We start from the raw sequence: 16,156 nt of genomic DNA, 5'->3' as shown, positions 1-16,156 counted from the left end.
TGCAGATTCTATGAATGAATTAAAAATTCTCATAGGATGCAAAGGAATAGCTGTTGCCCTGATCAGCTGTTCTGTAACAGGCAGAACAGTGGAAGTAAAATTACAAGTAGTCCTCGACTTGTGACCACAATTGAGCCCAAAATTTCTGTTAAATGAGACATTTATTAAGCGGGTTTTGCCCCATTTTACAACCTTTCTTTCCACAGTTGTTAAGAGAATCATTGCAGCTGATTAAGTTAGTAACCCAGTTGTTAAGTGAATCTGGTTTCCCCATTGACTTCACTTGACGGAAGGTCACAAAAGGGGATCACATAACTTTGGGACACAGCAATGATCATAAATATGAGCCAGTTCCAAGTATCTGAATTTTCATCACATGATCATGGGGATGCTGCAAAGTTCGTAAATGTGAAAAACAGTCATAAGTCATATTTTTTCAGTGCCACTGTAACTTTGAACAGTCACTAAGTGAACTGTTGTAAGTTGAGGACTACCTGTATTATTTTTTGAAGAAACACTGGTAGATCATTGAAGGCTGCTTGGTGGACCACATTCAATCTGGACCACATTCAATCTACATATTATTCAGGCAGGATCAACTGAATGAAGTGGCTTAGGCCAGTGTATTTCTTTAATAAAAGATGATGAAGAGTGTATTAAAAGAATAGCATAGGAGCATATTAAAACTACCAGTGGTTAAAAGATAGAAAGAGAAGTAGAAGAACAACATAACATGGAAAGGGATCAATAGGAAATGTATCTCAAAGGTGCTGTTTCAATAGGCAACTTGGATGAGAAGCAAAATGTCCAAGGAAAAACAAAGAAAATCCAGCTGCTTTTTGTAAAAGCACCTTTGAGACAACCATGGTCTGGATGACTGAGAATATCCACAGACAAAAGGAAATTTAGTTTAAGGAAAAACATCAATAGTTTTTCAAGCAAACAGGAATAGATTCAAATGCAGAAAGTGTCTAAGTTAGAAAGAATAGTGAAAGATAGAAGAAAAAAAAGGGATATATCACTTATTACAGAAAAACTTTGCCCAGCCTAATTAAAAGAGAATAGCCAAGAGACAATATATTCCTCAGTTTAGTGGGAGGCTCTTCTAACAAAGAATGAGAGGTGGAGAAAATTGTGAATGACTATGTTTTCTTTGTATAAATAGGGTCATGGCAATTAAGAAATGATGAGAAACAGAGTTATTTTTTTTTTCTTTAAGAGAAACCCAAGATCACCATTTAAACACATCTTAACATATGCAGTATACAAAAAAATAATCTCTCCATATACAAAAACCCTACATTTTCCAAAGCATGTAGTCTCGCCTTCCATTTCACGTTTCTTTCATTATTGCATTAAGTTGAGCAGTAAAACAGGTTTTCTTGCTCCGGTTTAGCAACCCCTCAACAGTTACCATCTACCAATAAATTCTTCCCCTAGTAATATGTCATAAAATATGACATCTCAGCTGCCCATACCCTTATGGTCTATGTCTAGAATCCAAAGAGTTACTTTAGAAAAGTAAATTAATAGAGCAAATTAAAGCAAATACTTCCTTGACAATTATACATTACTTTAGCAAAACAGATTCTTCCACCACATCAACAATCTTGTAGATTAAAATTGGAGAAAAGAGGGACTAAATTAATAACTTCCCATGTCATAATGTGATCATACATACTGGATTTGAAACATGCAGTTTATAGTCAACTTTGCTGTACAAAGTTATTTTTAAACTAGAGGCAAACTTTTGGAGGCAAAGAATATTAACCTAATACCACCATTTAGAATAACAATTCCTTTTAATTATTTCCACCAACATGGCATAAAAAATCTAAAAATTCAATAATTCATAATTATCACCAACAGCCTTCCCAGGCACAAATGAAGATAATAAATAATAAATAACAGTATAGCAATAAATATATTCTAAAACTTCAGTGAAAGCTTTCATTAGGGAAAAAAAAACATAATTCTACAGGGAGATTATGGAACAGATCCATTTTTACAAACTACAGCTGAGAATGATGTGGAATATAATTCAATACATGTGAATGGTACCAGTTTTAAGACTGAAATAGATAACAATGGTATAAAATGAGCTTCAATGATCTCTTCATAATTAAACTGTGAGTTCTTAATAGATTGTATAATTACTTGTATACCGTATATACTCGAGTATAGGCCGACCCGAATATAAGCCGAGGCACCTAATTTTACCACAAAAAACTGGAAAAGTTATTGACTCGAGTATAAGCCTAGGGTGGGAAATGCAGCAGCTACCGGTAAATTTCAAAAATAAAAATAGATACCAATAATGTTTTTGAATATTTATTTCAAAGAAAAACAGTAAACTAGCGGTGTATTCAATGAAATACTTCACTCACCTCATGATGCTGATGTCCCGCTGTGATGATGATGTCCCGTGCAGCCGCGGGAGCGATGTCCCGCCTCCTATGACACACGGCACAGTGATTCCTATCATTGGATCACTGTACCAGAGGAGGTGGGACATCGCTATGTGGCTGCTTGCCATAACAAGGAGGAGGTGGGACATCGTTGCAGAGCGGCAGGAGGGGGAGGAAGGGGAATCGTAAGACAGCCCTGCATTACATTAGAACGTGAGGAGGGGGGATGGTGCGGTGCGCGCTGCGCGGCAAACTGACACAGAGGGAGGGGAAACTCACAGGGGCACTGGGCCATTCACGAGTGTCACCCAGCGGCATGGCCCCGCCCCTTTTTCTCCTCCATTTCGGGCAAATTTTTCACTGACTCGAGTATAAGCCGAGGCGGCTTTTTTCAGCCCAAAAAGTGGGCTGAAAAACTAGGCTTATACTCGAGTATATACAGTACATTCTGATACATTTGCATCTTATATGTTAAGATTTATGAAAATAAGACAAATCCCATTTTTCATAATAGATCTAGCAAAATATTGATCCACATTCGCACTAAATGCTACTGGTTGTTTTTTCATGCATCAATAGCCATTTCATGGATGACAAAGTTTCCTATTCCACCCCCAGCCCCCGTCTGCATATTACACACAACCCATTTCAGCATTTAACTCTATAGAGAACTACCTGCTTTGTCCAGTGCCTTTTCCAGGTGGTGGAAAAACTGTACCAACTCAAAGCTCCAGTAAATTTGTCAACTGTTCTTTGTTGTTTATCAGCCTTAAGAGCAAATGCTGAAGTCTGTAGCTCTACTCACTGCCCAGTGGTTTTTGTGAACAACTTTCAGCTCTTGTCCATCAATCTGAATGGCTCTATTCATTCCTATTCAGACACTGTATCTAGTTGGCTTGGGTAATGACAATCGGTTGGAAAAGCATTTGCCCAGGGAGCAGAAATCCCACTGCTGAGATTTTCTTCAAAAATCTTTGCCTATTCCTCCATCTCTGTTAAGAAAATCCAAAAGGAAATGACAAGGAAAGAACATGTGGAAGTGTAAGAAGTTGTTCTTGGAACTTTAAAAATTCTCACCTAGCAATTCAGTCAGCCACCTATGAGACTGTTTCTGAGGCCTGCAACTATTTTTCCATTACAATGAAATAACAAACTGTGATTAAATATTCTCATTTTCCTGGGCTGCTACATAATTACTTACATACCAAAATTCTTAGGTAAAATTGAATGTAAATCATAAAAATGAAACTTGGCTTCTAAAAGTCTTTTTTAACACAAAATGGTAAAATCAATGTAAAGACAAAATATCCTAGATCAATAATTCTCTCAAACCAGTCCATGGGCATTCCACAGGCTTTAAGATAGCAGAGTTATGCTCAATGTGATTTCCTTTTCCAATTCTACTCATTGGAGCAACAGTCATGTCAATATAGTCTATGGGATAGTTTTGGAAGCAGAACCTGAAAAAGGAATACCTTTTGTGTTTAAGCGAAGGATTCATTGGGAGATCTTAAATAACAACTTTATTCCTCTTCCTTTTTATCCATGTTTTAAAATGGTATGAAAATTTCTAGTACTGTATTTTTCAGAGTATAAGACTCCCCCCCCCCCAAAAGAGGGTGAAAATCTGTGTGTGTCTTATACACTGAATACAGCATTTTTGGTCTCCTGAAACCCCACCTGCGCATTCCATTTTTCACAAAAATGGACGCACAGAGGGTTTGGGAGGCGTGCAAAGTGCTCCTGGGGGCTGGGGAAGGCAAAAACAAGGGAACAGGAGGCCTGTTTTTGCCCTCCCAAGCCCCCAGGAGCACTCTGCAGGCCTTCCAAACTCTCTGCACGCCCCATTTTATGCTCGTTTTTGCCCTCCCAAGCCCCCAGGAGCACTCTACAGGCCTCTCAAACTCTCCGCATGCCCCTTTTTCACAAAAAATGGGGTGTGCAGAGGGTTTGGGAGGCCTGCAGAGTGCTCCTGGGGAGGGCAAAAACTTTTTTTGAAAATTCACCTCTTCAAAATCTTTGTGCATCTTATACTCCAATGCATCTTATAGTCCGAAAAATATGGTAAGTCACAAATGGAGAATAAACTTGTGGTATGCTATTAAACGTAACTTTATTAAATAAAAACCTGTGAGTCAGAACTACCTGAGAAACAAGAATTATTCCACTATGGTCATTTAACGATGCATTTTTCATTACTCCAAACACCAAAATTTGATAACTGTAACTTTTTCCAAGGACGTAACTAGGACCATGTAAACTGGGAAAGTCATCTTATTAATGAGTGAGCTGCCTAAATCCTTGCTTTTTCTCCTTTTTTCTTGCTGAGCAGATTTTTCTACTTTCTTTCCTCTCTTTTTGGCTACAGAAGTACCTTTGCTGCAGCAGCACTTCTTCCTTCTCTTCCTGGCCATCTTTTCTGACCAAGTCCTAATTCTCTACTACTTCTGCACAGCAGTTTTGCCCAGTCTCAGAAGGGGTTTCCTCCACACTAAAGACATGGGGGGGGGGGATTCTCAAGAGCACCGCTGACTGGCACAAGAGGCCACAGGAATCAACTGTGCATCTGAGACAGGCTGTTTGTCTTTCTGGAGTTTTTCTGGGGTCCAGCTTGCTTTTCTATGTCGCACTCAGTACCACGGCCTCCCTGTGCAGCTTCCTCAACAGCTATGAAGTATGATTTTAGACCAGACAGTGACTTGAGAATCATGAATTTTGGATCCTGTTATAAAGTAACCCAATAAAACATCATTAACCATAACCAGGCTACCATTAGTGGAAGGAAGACAACTATGCAAGAAGACAAATATTAACTACATAATGATGCAAAATTAAAGCAGTTCCTGAGAAAGCTATCAACAGTTGTTTCTTTCAAGTGAAGCTCTTGCTAAACAATCCTATCTTATAAGAGGATTGACTGACTAATGCTTCCCAAACTATCAGGGTCTCACAACAGAAGTCCCCCCTCCCATCTTTACATTAACTGATCTGAAAGGCACAGGAACTGTTGCATATTCATTCCTTTCCTTGTGATCAGAATATTGTGAGCAGCACAGTCAATGATTTGTCTTTTACAGATCTTACATTTATCTCTGTGGAAGAGAAGACTGGCATACTGTATTCCACTCCTCTGAAATGATTAATTTTCATATATACTTGCTTCAAAATATTTCAAACTAATAATAATAGAGCTGTCTGAATCCCAGGATGAACTATTATATGTTCCAGTTCTTTCACTGCTTAGCAAAGTCAATCCAGGAGGGAAACAATAGTTTAGCGAAATAACTAAAACCAGCTGCAGAGAATAGCATGCATGCATCACCCCTCAAATAAGGCCTCTTAAAATGAAATACAATGAAGGGTAGCCTGGAGCAATATTGTTGCTCTGAGTTGGAATGGAACTGGAAAGAAACATCTTGTAAATATTGTTTAGTCAAAAACTGAAGGTAAATGATTAGCCAACAACCATGATGGTACAGCAAACAAAAACTCAGGATGTTGAATAATAGGAAACATCTTTTAAAATCTTCTGCAAACTTCATCATTCCTCACAATTACCTGAAATTCTCACCTTGTTTGCAAAAAAAAAAAAACGTAAGAGAAGGAAGAATTGTTCAACATATGTATAATAAATAGAAACTATGCAATAAAATCTTTATGCAAGTGCGTCTTTATAAGAAATATAACGCTGAGTAATAATGCAACAAAACGTGGATTTTGAATACTCCTTTGAATCCTTTTAAATTAACAATCTCTTTGTTATAATTTATTGGATTACTTGCATCACCTTTTCCAAATATTAATTTGTGTATGGTGCAGAATTTCAACAAGCTGGCTTGGCCAGGCTTGATATCCAGTCAAGATATCGAACTGAAATAATCTAATATTGAAACATAAACTACTAACCAAACTCTAGAAATTCATGTCCAATATTTTATCAGAAGTCTTTCTTTAAAAATGCAAATCTAAATTAGTAGTTAACAGAGCTGATAACTAGTGCATTCTAGAATGGCATTTTGATTCAATTATTGCAAGATATTTGTCCATATTATTGTGATGGTAACAGTGGTGGGTTCCGGATCCCAGTACAACCAGTATGGGGCAACAGGGCCCAGTCTCCACCACATGAACATGCGCAGCATGCGTGCATGCGTCCTTACCTCCTGTGATGCTCCGCAACGCTCCAGCTGCTTGGTGGAGCATCGCCCAGGCATTGTTAATGACATGCACATGTGCGGAAGCGCCAAAGAGCTCAAATACAGGTAAGGAGCGTGGGTGGGCAGGTGGGGCCTCCGGAACACCATAGTGGAACCGTACCCGGTGCTCCCGGAATGCACCGGTACACCCGTACCGGGGCGTACTGGTTGCAACCCACCACTGGATGGTACATACTTTTTACAACATAACAATTTTTAAAATCACGAGTTTTAGAAACTTGCTTTTTAAAAAACCAATAGTGACAGCAGATTTAATGCATCCAACCCTCTACGCCACATGCCTAGATTAATGGAATTGTAATTAATGTAGAATACTGAATTCCTAGAGGCTTACTAACATTATAGTCTGTTACAGCAGAAACAGCATGGTCTTGTGGCACCTTAAATACTAACATATTTATTATAGCATAAGCTTCAGTCTATGAAAGCTTCTTTATAATAAATGTGTTAGTCTTTAAGATGCCACAAATTCAATTATTATTGAATTTCTAAGCTCCATCATCAAGCATTCTACTAAAATTTAAAACTGTCTGCGCCTTGATGGAGTTGCATCATATTTCCAGCCTACTCCAGCTGCCTGCAACAAATGCAGCTTAACATCTACAAAATAAATGTTCAAATATCAATAGTTTCCCTAGAAGACTGGCAATGCTGCATTTAATTAAACGTGAAAAAGGTCAGCCAGAAGAAAAAGGTGTGCACCTCTAGGAATGCATATTGTGGATTAGTTACCCTAACAGCTACTCAATCTAGTTTCAACCTGTTCCCTTAAGAGCCAGATCTATATTGTTCCCAACTTAAGATAATAATAGGTGATGCCCATGTTATTCATCACTTGGCAAAGCCATGTTCATACTCAAAGAGAGATTGTTCTGTTAACTTTACTGCTGCAAGATAAGCAGGCTTTAGTTGCTTTAGTTATGGGAGAACAAGGGAAAATACCCAAACAATGGAAAAGGATTTGGAGAGAATGTAACCTAGAGGTGTGTGAGTAACACAATATTTCCATACTGCCAAACACCTGGGCTCCTAAACACCATAAACTAGCCCTTCATCAGAAACTACTGCTGTTTCCCCCCCCCTCAGAAACAGACCCTAAAGGAGGATTTTTCTGTTAAGCTCTTCAGCCAACAAAGGCACTTTTACCTGACAGTGATCATATCACTGAATTTCTGGATTTCTTTTCAAAAGTCACGAAGTCATATATCTGCCAGGTTTGTAAATGATCCCTTGTCAAATGATGGATAAAAAGGTTTTTTTTTAATGTATTTATTTTTTTGCTTTTAGGAAAGGACTAGGAAAACTTGTTCAACTAAAATTATCTCTTCATTGAGTCTCAATAAAGTGCCTTACGTCCCTCCAAATCCTTCCCAGAAATAATAAAAGTCCATTAGTAAGCTATTTTTCCTAGCCCTTCTTCTACTTTCAATTACCCATCGTTTTTTTTACTGGACAAATACTGTACAATCAATTCAAGAGTCCTTCCAATGCCTTAAAACTGTACCTGTCTGTAATTGTGGTCTATATTAACTTCTCCCAGAATTTACTGTTACAATCATAATAATTATTAAAAATGTGAAAATTCATATTTATCAAAAGTAAACATTTTGATAGTAGATCAACACTTATCAAAATAAGAAATAGATGGCAATTTTGCTCCCTACCCAAATCAGATTCAATTCTAATTTCTTAGGCCTATAGGCCAGTGAAGACGCAAGGATTTTGAATATTGCCGAGAGCAGTTTTAAAATAATGACAAATAATCCTAGAACTTTTTCACATATATTTTAAATATTTGTAGAATTCTTTTTTTGCAAAGTTTTACTGTTAAAAGCAGTAAAATCCCTAGGCCAAAACTGTGAATTAATTTTAGCTAGTAGATTGAGATTCCACAATACCCTTTGAAATACACTGCAATTCCCAGACCCAAGTTTGGGAACTGCAGGAATATACTAAAACAAAAACAACAACACACAAAAAAATCCCCAGTTTCAAACATGCTATAGAAAAGGCTATGTCTGGCTATGTTTTCATGAAGCAACATTTCACCAGCCATCCTGAGCACTGAAAAGGGTTCACATAAAAAGGCTTTCTGATATATAGTTGGACATTAAATGATTAGGTCCTGTAAAAATAAGAACAATTTATGACTCGGAGATAAATTAGCAGGAAAATAGATATTAATAAGTAGATACCCTAATTTTGTCTTAGCTAGTTTCCAAGTCATTTTCAAATGCATCCCTATGTAGAATATGCAAGCAACAGACTAATATAGAAATCATCAGTATAATAGAAGAACAGTAGAATGCTATCATTTAGGACCCCAGAAGTAAACTTGAGTCCAGTAGGTCCCACAAGTAATGACTGGGGAGCACAAGCCAATCCAAACAGACTTTTCTAGTAAGCCTCCTATTTTTTCAACAATCTAGGCTGATTTTAAAGGTATCCCCCTTCATTCAATTATTGACTATAAAAAAGCATTCCAGGATTACATCACTGAGTTCACTGGCATAGTAGTTTACAGTAAGCTATGTTTCCCTGCCATTCTCGTCCAGTGATTTCATATAGATGAACCTTTCTTGGTCTGATGTCTTCAGTCTGATGGGTTGTAATTCCCATGATACTCCAGCTAGCTCAGCCCCTCTGTCTAGAAGACAAGGAACAGGACTATGTAAATTCTTTGGAAGAAGTGGTTTGGAACATGCTGCAGCATGTATGAAACACTTCTTCTGCAACTGTTATCAGAGTTACATCTTTTTCTAGGATCACATGGCCATCTTGGAAGCTGCTCACAGCTGTCTATGCATGAATGTGCATGCACAGCCACTTTTGTGATGGGGAAATAAAAAAACAAAGGAAGTGGCTGTGCATGCACATACATGCAAAGACAGCAGGGAGCTCTTTAAGGTATTTGTACATCCCTAATTAGCAATTCAAAAAAAGACCAAGTCAGCATTATTCCCTTTTACAATAAAAAAAATATATGTGTAACATATGAAAAGAATATGAATCACGTTGACTTTGTTCACTAACCAATTATCAGGAACATCAAATGATCAAAATCCGAACCAACCAAATCAAAAATACCCTCCACCATCATGAACAAAAGATAACAGTGGCGATAATAGAACAGCAGAGGACATGCAAATGAAAAGACTGTTAATTGCAACTAAAAATACCTGTTGTTGGGCTCAAGTAACATTTTTCAATAATCCTGGAGGTAAATTATCTCCTTTTACATAAAGACAAATGTGCGCGTGTGTGTGTGTGTGTATGTATGCATATATGTATATGTAGACAGATGCACATTTTTACAATGCATTGTAGCAATAGAAGTTTAAATGGGGCAGTTAGTTAGATTACTGTGGGCAGAGTTACCTTCTTTTAATCCCATAAAGTTATCCTTTTTGCCAGAAATATTAGGAACTTCACTCACTTCCCAGATCTGCAATTTTTCCCATTCAGATACTGCTAAGGTCACATCTTTTCCCGGCATCCATTTCTATTATCTCTCCAGTAAAGACTGTGCCAAATGATTTAATTGCACTGACTTCCAGCTATTCTATCAACTTCCTACTGAACGTAACCCATTTTCTGCTTCCTTGCATAGTGGCTGCTCTTGGACCAAGCCTCTTTTTCCCTGTTATTTATTCACCTCCTCCTACCTATTAGTAAAATCTTTGATCTCAGAAAGATTATCACGTCTTTCTCTCTAGTAGCAGAAAGTAAAGCACATAGTCTGCAAAACACAGAAGGAAAAATAAAATACTGCAATCCTGTTTACCTATAGCATTTATTTCAAGTATTGGAACTGTGACAGTGATAGATATCATAGAAGTTAACTTATTCTATTAATAGAAGTTACCTTGTTGTCTACATATAGTGAGATCCAGAGGGAGGGAGGGAGGGAGGGAGGGAGGGAGGGAAGGAAGGAAGGAAGGAAGGAAGGAAGGAAGGAAGGAAGGAAGGAAGGAAGGAAGGCCTGGGCACTATCATTCTGCATTTATTAGGTGAGAAAGCAGCTGCAACTCATCTCAGGAGTTTTTTTCTCCCCATGCAACATAGAACTTGGGGTTTATCTCATGCCTGAAGCAGTTACAGCAAGGTTAAGAATGTAACAAAACAATAACTCTAAATAAGAAACAGACTTTTCATCAAGAGGGGGGGGAAAGTGTCCCCAGAGACAAAGCAGTCAGGCTTTCTATCTAACCTTTTAAAATTGTTCCCACAAGTTAACTAAAAAGATCTGAATGTATTAAAACAAAGCAGAAAGATAGCAGCTCCTTAAGTAACTTAAAATATGTAACTTGTTTTTATATGATATATACTGTTAAATGATCGTTAGGAGGGAAAATGGCTGATGTGGCTTGGTTAGGGTAACTTTGGAGTAGCAATATACACTGGTATTAACTGATCTTTTATATAGAAGATTAAATGTTAATTATTGTACTGAAGTGGGTTGGGGGAAGTGTAGTATAAAAACTGGAGAATGTTCCCTAAAGTGAAATTTACCTGACTCAGAATTACTAACAGATTGCAGCACAAGAGGGGTGACAATTCTAAAATGCTGAGATTAGAGAGAAATCCTAAAGAATAGGAACCATTCTTCTGGCATTATGGAAGCAGCAAAATCATAACTAAAGCAGTTATTGTTCAACAATGCTATTTAAACCCCACTGAAGACTAAATTGAACAGTTTAACGATGAGCACAAATACAGCCTAAGGAAAAAGAAACCTGGAAAACTGCAGATTTTCTCCAACAATATCTTACCACAATTTTGCCAACTGAATTTATTTTGCATGCCACACATTCTCTTGAGAACACCATCGTTTTCTTGTAAATACAAGAGGATTCCATCAATTCAATTCTTTGAAGTAACTATATTTTCAGTATTAGAAAACTGCCAGAAATATTTTGTTTCCTAGCAATAAAAATGAATGATAATTTTCCAGTGTAAGAAATGTATGTGGCTTTCAATAAAGTTTATTTTCTGCTGCTTCAGGGGGGGTAGGACCTAAAAGAAATTTCATTAAAATATTAGAATGTTTTGAAAGTACAAATTCTTCAGCTGAGGAACAGACTGTGTCATTTATGCACTAAATCATAAAGTTTGACTTACAATGTTAAGTTAAAAACAAAATGATCGACTGGTTTAACATGAACACTAACCCAGGCTATATATATCCTATAGCATCACAAATTCAACTTCAGGAGCTTGGGAGTTAAAATCCGTCATAAACACTTACCTAGAAAAAAGTCTCTGAATTCATTCTTAACATTTTAAGAGCAAACATTCATTTTACGAACACATACTCTACACAGATTTTAAAACATTTACAATATAAAAACATTAATTTTCACCCACTCCAGCATGATTCAATGTAACATGACACAATTTTGGCTACATCATTTTTAATAACCATGGGGGGAACAGTACATCTTCATCTTAATACCTTATCAGTTAAGATTTACAATGATAAACCATATTATAGGAAACACTATAAGAATTACTTGGAATTTCACTTTTAAAAAAGAAGAAGAAAGGAAAATGTTCTTACGCGCCCAAGCCTACAGCAAGAAATTCTGTGGAACACAATTTTAGAACAATTAGATAATATATTGCATATACCAAATTCAAGAATTTAGAAAACAGTCCATATGCACTGTGGCACATTAGGACTTGTGGTCCTCTGGCTATCCACTTTATCTCTAAAAGGGACATCTTCAATCAAAAGAAATGATAAAGACAGATTCAGACAAAACAAGCCTGCTCCCACATAATTAACAATAATCCAGGTGTAAGACAATTTGAATAAAATGACTTCTAATGATCTCCATGTAAAAATAGCACAACTGCTATCAATTTATTGTAACAACCCCGCAGATGGTCTTCAAGAATCCATTCATCACTAATGCTACAAAGTTCAATCAGTTTAAATTGTTTTCATAAGCAAAAGAGTTCTTAATTTAACTAGGCAAATTTTTAGAATATGGTTAATCTTCTTATACAAACACTCAGGTAATGTTTGTTTTAAGATTATACCTGCTATGAAATGTCTGTGTATAATTAAATTTCCAAGTAGGGGACTTATGGCTTTCCAAGAAAACATTTCCTATCATTCGTAATCTGGCATGGGCTATGAAGTCCTACAAATCTAAAAGGCCCAGGATCACCATCAATCTAAATTTGAGGAAAAAGTATTTTCCTTTAAATAGCACAAGGAAAATGCACGTTTACTTCTTCTGAAAGTAGAATAAAACTTTATGCCATTACATCTATCTTTCAAATTTATGGATTAATCCAAAGGCAGTAAAGCCAAAAGACTGGTGATACTTGCTGAGGAAATTGATAAGATGTTCATGGACAACTCAAAGGAGAATAATAGATTCACATGATAAGGAAGCAGGCAGGGAATCCCTAATGGCCACAAAACACAATGAACTCCTGAGGGTTATGGCATCTGTAGAATTTGGAATTGGAGTTGGAACACTGGGGGGGCTGGCCTCTAGAGAATTCAATTTACTGTCTAACGCTTGGTCAATTTGCTTAATCACTTTTTAAAATGTCTGTGGGGACACACAATGTCAGCCCATTAACAGCTTTTAAATGGCTTAAGTCTCCTCTTAAATGAGAAAAGCAGAACAAACAAGAGATGGTTGCAGGATCTGTCTATGTCATAATTCTTTTATGTGTTTATTTTGCCAGTCAAAATTTAGAGTGATGCATTAAGTCACTGCTAAACTGTGCTCTCAATTACTCTCTCCCAAAGAAAAAGGAAAAACAAAAATACAATGATTAATTTCTCTTTGAACTATTAATATTACATTTTCCAGATGTTTACTGAGGATATCTTTGGCTTTATTTTGTCATTTGTATTAACAAAAAATGCTATAACCTGTAAGATCAGTAAACTATTATTTTTCTATTTTTAACATTTCCTTATGTAAATCAAAACAAATAAACCAAATGGTATTCAGAAATGTTATACAACCAAAATGTAGGCAAATATAAAGAAAAAGTCTGAACTCTTACATGCACTTAAAGGAGAAAAAACTGAACAACCTTTAACTTCTATGTAAAGGAAATTTCTTTGAAATTGTTAATCAATTTAGTTACCAGTTAAAAGCTTCTAAGGAAACTGCTATTCTCTATAACAAACTTGTGCTTCAGGCAGCAACTTAGACATCTGGATATTATATTCATTTTTAAATTAAAAATATTGAGACCAAGAATATGTTTTTTTAATTTATCAGTTGTTCACTTTAACCCCTATGTAAAATCTTTAACCACAGTTCAGATGGGCTAAAAGCTCATATAATTTGTATTTTCCCTTTCCACCATGAATTTTTCCTTCTATTCTGAGCGAAATTAATGGCATAGGATTAAATCTACACTACTATAGCTTTATTAGAAGCTAGTTTTAATCAGACATTATAAATCTGCTTAAAGAGTAGAGTTCATATTTTGATTAAAAAACAATGTTAGCTGCATTAACTCAGATAAAACAAGTGTTTCTCAATCTCAAGAGTAACATGTGCTGAAGTTGAGAAGCACTGGAATTATATTCTATGACCACAGCTATTAAAAAGAAAGAGGAAAGCCCATGCTGCACAGCTTCATATAATCCTAGACTGGAAGGTAAGTAAAAGGCCACCAAGTCCAATTCTCTGAACATTTCAGGATTCACTGTACCTTCTTCTTTACTTCCTCTTTTACCACTTTCAGTGTCAAGGGATTCACTGTACCATCCCTGATCAATGACTGCCCTTTTTTGAAAATCTCCAGGAAAGGGGAAACCCCTCCACATTTGGTAGCTCATTCTGTGATTAGCAGCTCTTGCCATCAAAAATCTTCCTAAAGTATAATCTATATCTATATCCTTGAAATTTCATCCTATTCCTTCTAGTCTCAACCACTGGATATTTAAAGACAGAGATCATGTCCCTACTCAACTTTATTTTTGCAACTTAAACATATCTAGTTCTTTTAACCATTCCACATAGGACTTATTGTGCCTAAGGAGCATATTTTATACTAGAACTGTAGTATAATAGCTTATCTTAGTTAAAGTCAACATATCTAAATCTCTATTAAAAGCAACTGCATGATAATATAGCCATTAATTCTGGAGAAAATTAGGATGGTATAGGAATGCCTGCAAAGTACAGCATAGTCATATTGTTTATTAGTCCCCAAGGACACATGGAAGCTCTTTTGAAAGAGCCTGGTAGAAAGTTTCGAGGTCACTATCTTGCCTATAGTGTCCGGATAAACCTTGGTATGCTTAACAAAAATCAAGGTTTTGAAGGATACACTTGACCTTAGGAAAACATCCAGACCATGACAAGTCAAACTATGATTAAAAGAGTAGGACAGGACAATGTATGTAACTACCCCAAGTTATTTGAGTGTCTTGTAAACATACTGTGTCCATATGTAACACTAAGTCATAATGGGATTTGTTTGCTTTGGCTTTAGCACAGGGCTACAAAACTCTGAACCAAGAAATGGCAACAAAAAAACATTTCAGTCATCTAGCCATTTTTATGGCCCTGATCTAGTAGTTTACTTTAAAGCCAGCAAAGTTGGCGTCTTTTTATAGTTTTCCCACATTTGCCATGGCTTAGTAAGTGATCAGTAAATCAGGGGGGTAATATCTTAGAATGATCTGGGAATGCTTCAAAATGTATAACAATGGTTATCAATAAACATTTATATTTAACATTTTTGGGGATGCTAATATCATTACTGATCTTATTGCCACCAAAATAGGATGATAATACAGTGTTTCCCATCTTAATTAATTGCCAGGTAATAAAAATGTCAGATAATAGTATATTGATATTTATTATGATTACATCGATTACCCAGACAGACTTTCCCAGATTCTTAGGAATCTACATATTTACTAAGCATTAAAGTCTGATGTAAGTTCTGCTGGGCAACTTTCACAATATACCTAATACAAAATGATACTTCTGGAAACCTGGAAGCAAAATATTATTACAACTAACTAGTATAGGCCCAGCAGCTAGTAGTCAAGGACATGCTGGCTCTGATACTAGAAATAAAATACAACTATCATGAATTGTAACTGCTAATACATTTTTTTCTCCATGACTGTTAATTTCAACAATTTAGGATCACTATCCTAGCCAATCGCTTGCCATAAACCGCTCTTAAGCAGACTTTCTCAATCCTGGCTTCCAAGTATTATTACATTATATTACAGTTCCATCAAGCACAGCCAGCAGAGTCAATAGACTGGACTTCATATACTGCAGATAATTCAGAGGTTTGTTGTAAGTAGTATACAAGTTTTATAAGGCTAGCAAACATTTAGGAGGTGAAACTACATCTCCAAATACACTCAACCAAAGTCTTATGTTAAAGGACAGTGTGAATAAGCAAAAGTATTCAGTAGGCTGCCCTTGAGGGTAAATTGAGCAGGCAGGACTTCAGAGCTAGGCTACCCAAACCTAGTAAAGAATCCTCTGTGCCACTACCTAATGGATATCTAGATTTTTT

At 36.4% G+C, this 16,156-nt stretch overlaps 1 protein-coding gene across 1 annotated transcript in view; it reads right to left on the bottom strand.

The window, feature by feature from the left end:
- Nucleotides 1–16,156, bottom strand: part of TCF7L1 (transcription factor 7 like 1) — a 53,831-nt gene that overhangs the window by 33,118 nt on the left and 4,557 nt on the right. The gene's annotated exons all lie outside the window — the stretch shown is intronic.

Source organism: Thamnophis elegans, chromosome 13 (assembly GCF_009769535.1).
Source record: "Thamnophis elegans isolate rThaEle1 chromosome 13, rThaEle1.pri, whole genome shotgun sequence".
NCBI classification, from domain to species: Eukaryota; Metazoa; Chordata; class Lepidosauria; order Squamata; family Colubridae; genus Thamnophis; species Thamnophis elegans.
Note: the sequence above shows the minus strand (reverse complement) of the source record. Positions and strands in the feature narration are given on the sequence as shown.